The sequence below is a fragment of the Neophocaena asiaeorientalis genome, unplaced genomic scaffold (assembly GCF_003031525.2).
Source record: "Neophocaena asiaeorientalis asiaeorientalis breed wild unplaced genomic scaffold, Neophocaena_asiaeorientalis_V1.1 scaffold648, whole genome shotgun sequence".
NCBI lineage: Eukaryota > Metazoa > Chordata > Mammalia > Artiodactyla > Phocoenidae > Neophocaena > Neophocaena asiaeorientalis.
Genome location: NW_020172781.1, coordinates 3,977,315 through 3,986,465, shown reverse-complemented (window position 1 = coordinate 3,986,465; position 9,151 = coordinate 3,977,315). Strand labels below are relative to the sequence as shown.

At 46.6% G+C, this 9,151-nt stretch overlaps 1 non-coding gene across 1 annotated transcript; it reads right to left on the bottom strand.

Annotated features, from left to right (window-relative positions):
• Positions 1-287: 287 nt before the first annotated feature.
• Positions 288-359, bottom strand: TRNAE-UUC (transfer RNA glutamic acid (anticodon UUC)). Its single transcript has one exon. It is a non-coding gene; the product is annotated as a tRNA-Glu (tRNA).
• Positions 360-9,151: the final 8,792 nt, after the last annotated feature.

Below are 9,151 nucleotides of genomic sequence, written 5' to 3'. Positions count from 1 at the left end.
TGGGGAAATCCTTAGCTGTGGTTCCAGCCATCCTGCTCCTGAGGGTTTCTGCCAATTCTCAGATCCTGTCCCACCCATCAATTCTCTAAGCCTCCAGACATCCTTCCAACAAACTCCTTTCTGCCTAAGTTACCTAGAATTGGATGCTGTTGTTGGCAACTGTTGGGCTCAGACCTTCAAGTGATCCTGTGACATAAGCATATGTCTTTAAAAAAAACCCAATCATTTTAATTAATTAATTAATTAACGTATCTATTGGCCACACTGTGCAGCTTGCAGGATCTTAGTTCCCTGACCAGGGATCGAACCTGGGCCCCAGCAGTGAAAGCACCGAGTCCTAACCACTGGACCACCAGGGAATTCCCCCATGTGTATTTTCTTAAGTGTCTCGCCTTTTTTAAAATTTTATTTTATTTTTATTTTGCGGTACGCGGGCCTCTCACTGCTGTGGCCTCTCCCGTTGCGGAGCACAGGCTCCGGACGCGCAGGCTCAGCGGCCATGGCTCACGGGCCCAGCCGCTCTGCGGCATGTGGGATCTTCCCGGACCGGGGCACGAACCCGCATCCCCTGCATCGGCAGGCGGACCCTCAACCACTGCGCCACCGGGGAAGCCCCAACTGTCTTGCCTTTTGAATGTGTATGATTTACATCTCACCGCCCCCAGCTTCCCCTCCCCAGATAGAGGGGTATCTTGAGGGTCCCAAAGTAGTGCAAAACTCCAAACCAGGTGGTTCAGAGACATGGAATCCTTCCAAAGATCGTGGAGCATCTTCTAGGGCACCAAATTGTCAACCCGATACAGCCAGCATGTGGATACCCTTTGTTTGCAAATTTCACACAAAAGTTTCAGATTTCCAGATTTTCTCAGAAAATCGGAAGATCTGTCCACACTGACCCAAGGTCCCACATGGCAGCATTTGATTAGAGCTGAGTAACACCTACACCCTTTGGATGGAGTGTGACTTCTCCAGTTATCCACAGTCTCCACTCATCCCTTTTCTGTTACACCTGGACGGCTTCGCTCATTTAAATTATCTATTGGAGTCCAGGAGACACTGGAGTTTGCATCCCTTGTTTAGGTGGGGAGAATGCTGTAATTCCGACCTTGTTTTCCTTGAGCATGTCTTTAAGGCCACAGCTGGGGATAAAATGTGGCGGTGTGAGATCAGCACAGACCTTGGAGTCATTTACTATCTGTATAACCCTGGGAAAGTCCCTTAACCTCTCTGACCCTCAGTCCCTTCAATTCTCAAATGGAAATAATAGTTCACAAGAATGTTGTAAAAAAGATAAGTGATAAAGCCTGACACAGAGGACGTGTTCATTTAAAGTTTACGGAAGAGGGACTTCCCTCGTGGTGCAGTGGTTAATAATCCGCCTGCCAATTCAGGGGACACGGGTTCGAACCCTGGCCTGGGAAGATCCCACATGCCGCAGAGCAACTAAGCCCGTGTGCCACAACTACTGAGCCTGTGCTCTAGAGCCTGCGAGCCACAACTACTGAGCTCACGTGCCACAACTACTGAAGCCCGCACGCCTACAGCCTGTGCTCCACAACAAGAGAAGCCACCGCAGTGAGAAGCCCGCGCACCACAAAGAAGAGTAGCCACCATTTGCTGCAACTAGAGAAAGCCCGCACGCAGCAACAAAGACCCAACGCAGCCAAACATAAATAAATAAATAACTTTATTTTTAAAAAAAAAGTTTATGGAAGAGTTAGGGGATTCTGAGATCTTAAATTTGGAAGGGTCCAGTAGGGCCCAGACTCAGAGTGGGTGCTTTGAAAATGTGCTTTCTCTTCCCCCAGCTTCTTGATTGCTGGGCAGAGACACTGGGTAAGGATGTTTTGGCTGAGAGAGGCTTGGGCAATCAGGCCACGGTGCCCTCCAGTGGAGTCTTGTGGGCTGGAAATAGACCAGTCCCTGAATAACTTTGGGACATTAGGTATGAGGTATGGTCAGCCACACCCCCTGATTTGCATGGGACCCGAGGGCTTCTTGGAAAAGAACTGATATCCTGTCCAGGTGTGTGAACCTGGGATTCAGACAGGTTCAAACCAGCCCAACCGTCTTGGCAGGGCAGAAGGAAGCTGGATAGAGGGAGGAATGGGGCCCAAGGGAAAATCACAGGAGGAAGATAACTGGCAGAGAGGGCCTGACAGAGGGCTGGGCCTGAGATTGGAGAGAACAGATGTTCAAGGAACAATCTGAGGCTGTGTTTGCCCTCCTTCATGCCCACATGGTCCTTGCTTGCTCCGGATGGAGAAGCCTGTGGTATGAAGGCTAGAAGGGGCTCACGTGGAGCCCAAACAGCTCTGCCAAGGGATCCCCCTCCCTGTAGAAGCTCCACAGGAAACATTGCAGGGTCAGCAAATAGCCTCCTCCGTCGACAGGCCGGGGGAGGCCGGCAAGGGGGGCAGGGCCTGAGAACCCCAGACAGCAAACAGCAGCTTGAGTCACACCTGAGGCAACTCCTCCCTTCCGGGACCTCGGAAAGAGCCACAGCGCCTGTCAGAACCCGGAGCATCACTGGGATGCTTGGTGAAGGGGACCCATGTCCAGGACAGGACTTCCTGCTGGCCCAGCTCAGGGTGGGGGTGGGGTGCGGGGGGGTTTGGGGGACCTTGGAGTACCAAGACTATAGGTAGAGGTGTGGCTGTACCCGTGGTCCCTATTATATTTGCGGCTCAGCTCCACCTATTCACCACCTGCTCTGTGTTAGGCTCCGGCCCAGGTGTACAGTGGGAGCAATGGGCGACAGCTTCAGGGCAGTGGGGGAGATAACAAGCAAGTGACCAGATGAGTCAAGGAAACATGGAAGTGATATGTGTTGTGATGCGTCCCAGTGGCTGAGGTAGGTGGGGCTGAGTGTCCAGGGCAGACTTGATCCTTTGTGTCACCGTGGGATGAGCTAGGTAGGGGCAGAGGGGCCACCGCTGTTTCCTCCCAGGTCCTGCATTGCGGGGGCCCCTATCTCTCCTGAGAACTCAGGTCCATGGAATGACCTGCCCAGGAGGGCAGGTCAACCCTGCAGCCTTCTCAACAAGGCAACCCCGGCTGTCTCATTTTAGAAATGAGACCAACTGGGTGGGTGTCCTCAGAACCACTGGTGGGGTTGGCAATATGCTCCTACCTGCCCAGGTAGGCTCAGGCTCCAGGGCTGGGGCGTCACCTGTGACTCATCTCAGGTGGCACTTGCGGAGCCACCTGCTGCACCCCCACTGCCCGCCCACCAAACACACACACACACAGAAACTCTGCCCCAGCTTTGGGCTTCTAGGAGAGGATGTGACCAGAGATGCTTACGGCAATAGGGGTTTATGATTGCTGGGACAGCAGCCATACCCTACAGCCCTGCAGACCCCATAGTGGCCATGATGAAATTTGAAGTTCATTTCCACCCCTTCCTGTGGGCAGGGGTTGTGGTCCTTGAGGACATGATGTCAGCATTTCTTAGGGGAGTGGACTGGGCTGTCTTGCAGCATTCAGAGCACTTGCTCTAGGAGGCGGCCAGCCGGCTGTCCCACGCAGCGCCCACCCAGCCTCTGCAGCATTCAGAGCGCTTGCTCTAGGAGGCGGCCAGCCGGCTGTCCCACGCAGCGCCCACCCACCCTCTGCAGCATTCAGAGCGCTTGCTCTAGGAGGCGGCCAGCCGGCTGTCCCACGCAGCGCCCACCCAGCCTCTGCTTGCTCCTTCTCCCTCAGAAGCGCCTCCTCCAAAGTCCACTCTGTTTCTGCTTTTGCACCCCCATCTCATTCCTCAAAGCCAGACCATACGCCCCCCACCCCCAGATCTTTCACTTCCCAGGTCATCACCTTTCCTTGGATTCAAATCCTGGCCCCTGTCCATTTATTACCTGTCTGCCCTTCGACCACATCTTATCTCCCTCTCTGCATTTTCAGTTTCCTCTTCTGTAAAATAGGAAGAAAGAATCTAGCCTCATAGGGTAGTTATCAGATTTTTCATCCAGCAAATATTGTGTGAGTTAAGAGACCCAAAGCACTTTGAACAGTGCCTGGTATGTAATAAGCGTTCAATAAATGGTAGCTATTTCACTATTATCGTAATTAAATAGCAAGTGTCTCTTCTGCTAGGTGTTGGGGATTCAGTGGTGAGGAAAACAGCCAACATTACAGTGGCTGAGGTAAGATAAAGGATGTGCAGGATCTGACACATAGAGGACCCCCAATAAATAGGGGGATCCTCCTGCCTTCTTTCCCAGGAGAATTCCCAGCTCTGAGCATGCCTCTGGTCCTCAGTGTTCACCAAAACCTATAGACCTGACACGGGATGGAGGCTGAGGGACGCTTCTGGATGGCAGTAGAGTCCCAGGAGGGTCTAGTCACCTTGGGGCGGGCCATGTGCCACCCAGTAAAGGTTTCCCTGGGGAGGAGTCCTGCGAAGTCTGGCAGATGGAGGGCCAGCTCCGAGGGTGGTGGTGAGTCCTCTCATATCCCCCGAGCTGCCTATCTGGCTTTTAGAAATGAGGTGTTAGGAGCTTGCCTTCCGTGGGTCCTTTTTTAAAAATTTTTGGCCATACTGTGTGGCATGCGGGATCTTAGTTCCCTGATCAGGGATGGAACCCGTGCCCCCTTCATTGGGAGCACGAGTCTTAACCACTGGACCGCCAGGGAAATCCCTTCTGTGGGTTCTCTTAGTTGGGCCCAGTTTCCCCTGAGTCTGACTCAGGCCTGACTCTCAGCAACAGAGGTGGTTAGTTTCAACAATTTAAGTCTGGTTTTGTGATTTTCACACCCCATTCTGGTATTCAGAGTTGCCACTCAGGGCTTCACTGAGGGTGTGGCCTAGAAGGTCCCAAACATAGGCAAGAAGGAGCACAAGCTGAGGCCAAGGGCATCTGAGTCACTTCTAATAAGTTCTTCCAGGCTCTGGGCTCAATTATAAATGCTTCTTGCTCCAGGGCAGAGGGGGTTGGTGGGGATGGGTCAGTGGCAAAGATAGAGGTTGGGTTAACTTTTGGGAGAGAGGGATTTTGAAATACCTTAGAAAACGTAGGTCTGGTTTAATTCTGCAAGTCAGATTTAGGTAGGAGACAGAACAGAGTTCAAGGCGGCAGAAAAGCTGAGGATGTGTTAATAATAATAGCTACTGTCTGTGGAGTGCTTACAGGTGTCAGGTGCTGTACAAAATGCATCATGTGCGCTATCTCATGGAATCTTTACAACAGCCCTGTGAGGTTACTGCTATTATTATCTCCATTTAAGAGGAAAGAAGACAAAAGGTTCAGAGAGGTCTGGTCACCTGCCCAAGGCCACCTAGCTAACAAGTGATAGAGCCAGGATGTGGATCTAAGTGGAGTGACTATAGAACCTTCAGCCTTAACCCCAGCACTGGTATCACTACCTAGGTGAAGCATGATGGAAAAGTGAGAGTCCTGAGCTACAGTAGACAGAGGAATACTGGTGGGAGGTACTTTGCCTTTACCAGAGGGATTTTTAACCCTGACTGGGCATTAGAATCATCAGGAAACAGTATAAAATGTAGATCCTTAGTCCCTACTGTTAGAGATACTAATCCACTAAATGGGGCCTAGCATCTCTATTTTGCATAGTTTTGCAAATGATTCTGATGATGTGGGTTGAAAACTACTGCCCTAGCCTGAATAGGGGTTTTGAGGGATCTCACCTCTTCCCATCCTTGGATATTTTCCAGTGGGCTCTAGGCTAGAATCTAAGCCACCCTGAAGATGTTTGGGAATGGTTATGAAGTGCAGCAAGGATACGGTTATGTCATTTGGTTGGTTTCAAATTGTGACTCTGCCATGAACTAGGTATGTGACCTTGGGCAAATGGCTTCACTTTTTTCAAAGCCTCAGTTTCCTCCACTTAATAATGGGGGCTAATTATACTGACCTTAAGGGGGTACCCTGATGAATAAAGGGTTAAAGAATATAAGGGGTGGTAATAGCAGAATTAACCTTCCCTCAAATAATGATAAAATCTGAACAAAATATGTACCAGAAAACCCCAATTATTTGAAGGCACTGAGACAACATCCAATAGGAGGCAGAAATGTGAAGGAAGTCAACACTTGAAAGATAAGAGCTGCATTGGATGAGATTTGAGTTTTTGTGGCCTCTTACCTCTGGCACTCTCTAATCTGTGTGGGAGGTGGGGATGTGTAGAGAGCTTTGATCTTACTGGTTTGAGGTGTCAAGAGTACAGAATTCCAAGCTAATTGCTGGAAAATTAAGCAGGAAATCCCAGGGGAAAAAATTAGCTGTAGAGGAACACCAAAATCTGTATATAAACTCTGTCTAAATCCTTCCCTGTACACGGAACTACACATATGCACAGGAAGCTCCAGGGATCCCAGTGAAATCAGTGGCTGGAAGCTGAAAGAACTGAGTGGAAATTTCAGCTGCTGCCCTTTACAAGCGATACAAAGTTTGGAGTTTGAATCCAGCCAAGTTAATTGACTGCTAGAATAAGATTAACACTCTTGAGAGAAACATAATAGAATCCAGAGTCTCTACAATGTATCATTGACAATGACCAGCACACAAAAATCAAGTGCTAGACATAGGAAGAGACAGAAAACTGACTGAATTTCAAAGAGAAAAAGTGATTACCCAGATGTTGGAATTAGCATCAAGAATTTAAAAGCAACTCATAAATATTTTCAAGGCCTCTCCCTGCAAATATAGTCATAATGAAGGAACAGATGGGGAACCTCAGCAGAAAACTGAAACTATAAAAAAAAGTCAAATGGAAATTCTAGAACTAAAAAGTACAATAACTGAAATGAAGAATTAACTTGATAGGTTCAATAGCAGAATGAAGATGACAAAGGAAATACTGAATTTGAAGATCAATCAATAGAAATTATCTATCCTTAAGACCAGAGAGAAAAAGAAATAACTGGAAAAAGTTAAGCAGAGCTTCATGGACCGGTGGGACAACATTCAAAGATTTACACACCACATGCAATTCAAATTTCAGAAAAAGAAAAACGGGAGAATGGGACATAAAAATATTCGAAGATAGGGAGTTCCCTGGTGGCCTGGTGGTTAGGATTCCAGGCTTTCATTTCCATGGCCTGGATTCAATCCCTGGTCGGGGAACTGAGATGGAGCAAGCCATGCGGCACAGCCAAAAAAAAAATCGAATATATATTTCCTGATGATTTCTCAAATTTAATCCAAGATAAATTTACAGATTCAAAAAGCTCCGTGAAGCCCAAGCAGGATAAATGCAAAGAAAACCAGGCCCAGGCATGGTGTAGTCAAACTACTGAAATCCACAGATAAAGAGAAGAATCTTGGAAACAGCTAGAGAAAAATGGCACATTATAAACAGAACTATGATACAAATGACAGCTGACTTCTCATTGCAAACAACAGAGGATAGAGCCTAATAGATCAACATCTTTAACGTACTGAAAGAGAAAAAAGACCCTCTCAAACCAGATTTCTACATCCAGTGAAGATATGTTTTAAACATGAAGGCAAACTAGACACATTTTCAGATAAACAAAAACGAAATTTGTCACCAGCAACCTTGTATTATGAGAAATGCCAAAGAAAGTTCATCTGGCTGAAGGGAAATGACACCAGATGGACACTCAGATCTATCGAAAGGAATAAAAAGGACTTGAAATGGTAAATATGTGAGTGAATATAAAACACTTTATTTTTTTCTTCTCTTTTTTTAATTTTAATTTTTAAAATTGAAGTATAGTTGATATATAATGTGTTAGTTTCAGATATACGGCAAAGTGATTCATATATGTATGAATATATATATATATATATATATGATTCTTTTCCTTTATAGGTTATTACAAGATATTGAATATAGTTCCTTGTGCTATGCAGTAGGTCCTTGTTGTTTATCTTCTTTTCTTCTCTTGATTCCTTTAAGAGACATAGGACTGTTTATTTTTAATATTTATTTATTTATTTGGCTGTGCCGGGTCTTAGTTGTGGCACGTGGGATCTTCGTTGCCGCGTGTGGGATCTTTAGTTGTGGCATATGGGATCTAGTTCCCTGACCAGGGATCAAACCTGGGCCCCCCTGCATTGGGTGCGTGGAGTCTTAGCCACCGGACCACCAGGGAAGTCCCCATAGGACTGTTTAAAAGCTAAAATTATGACTTTGTATTGTGGGGTTTATAACATAGAGAGATGTAATTTCTATAATAACAGTAGCATACAGGGTGAGAGTGGGGATAAGTGGAGCTATATTGTTGTGAAATCCCTACATCTTATGTGAAGTAGTAAGATACTAATTTTAAGTAGATTGTGATAAGTTAAAGACTCATGTTGTAATCACTAGATCAACCATCACAAATACAATTCAAAGAAGGTAGAGCTAAAAAAGCCAGGAGAGGAATTAAAATGCAATACTAAAAAGTATTCAATTCGGGGCTTCCCTGGTGGTGCAGTGGTTAAGAATCCGCCTGCCAATGCAGGGGAGACGGGTTCAAGCCCTGGTCTGGGAAGATCCCACATGCCGTGGAGCAGCTAAGACCATGTGCCACAACTACTGAGCCTGTGCTCTAGAGCCTGCAAGCCACAACTACTGAGCCCATGTTCCACAACTACCGAAGCCCACGTGCCTAGAGTCCGTGCTCCACAACGAGAGAAGCCACCTCAATGAGAAGCCCGTGCACTGCAACCAAGAGCAGCCCCCACTCGCCGCAACTAGAGAAAGCCCGTGCACAGCAACAAAGACCCAACGCAGCCAAAAATAAAAAACAAAACAAAACAAAAAAAAACACTATTAAAAAGTATTCAGTTCACTCAAAAGAAGGCAGGAAAGGTGGAACAGAGGAACAACAACAAAAAAAGATGGAAGAAGTAAAAAGCAAATAGCAAAATGGTAGAACTAAACCTAAACATATCAATAATTACATCAAAGGTAAGTGAGCTAAGCATTCTAATTACAACAACCGAAATTGTCAGACAAGGCAGAGAAGCGAGATCCCCAAATATGCTGTCCACAAGACACACATTTTATTTATTTATTTTTAAATTTTATTGAAGTATAGTTGATTTACAATATAGCGTTAATTTCTGCTATACAGCAAAGTGATTCAGTTACACACACATATATATATATATTCTTTTTTTAAAAAGTATTTATTTATTTTCGCCACGCTGGGTCTTCATTGTGGCATGTGGGATCC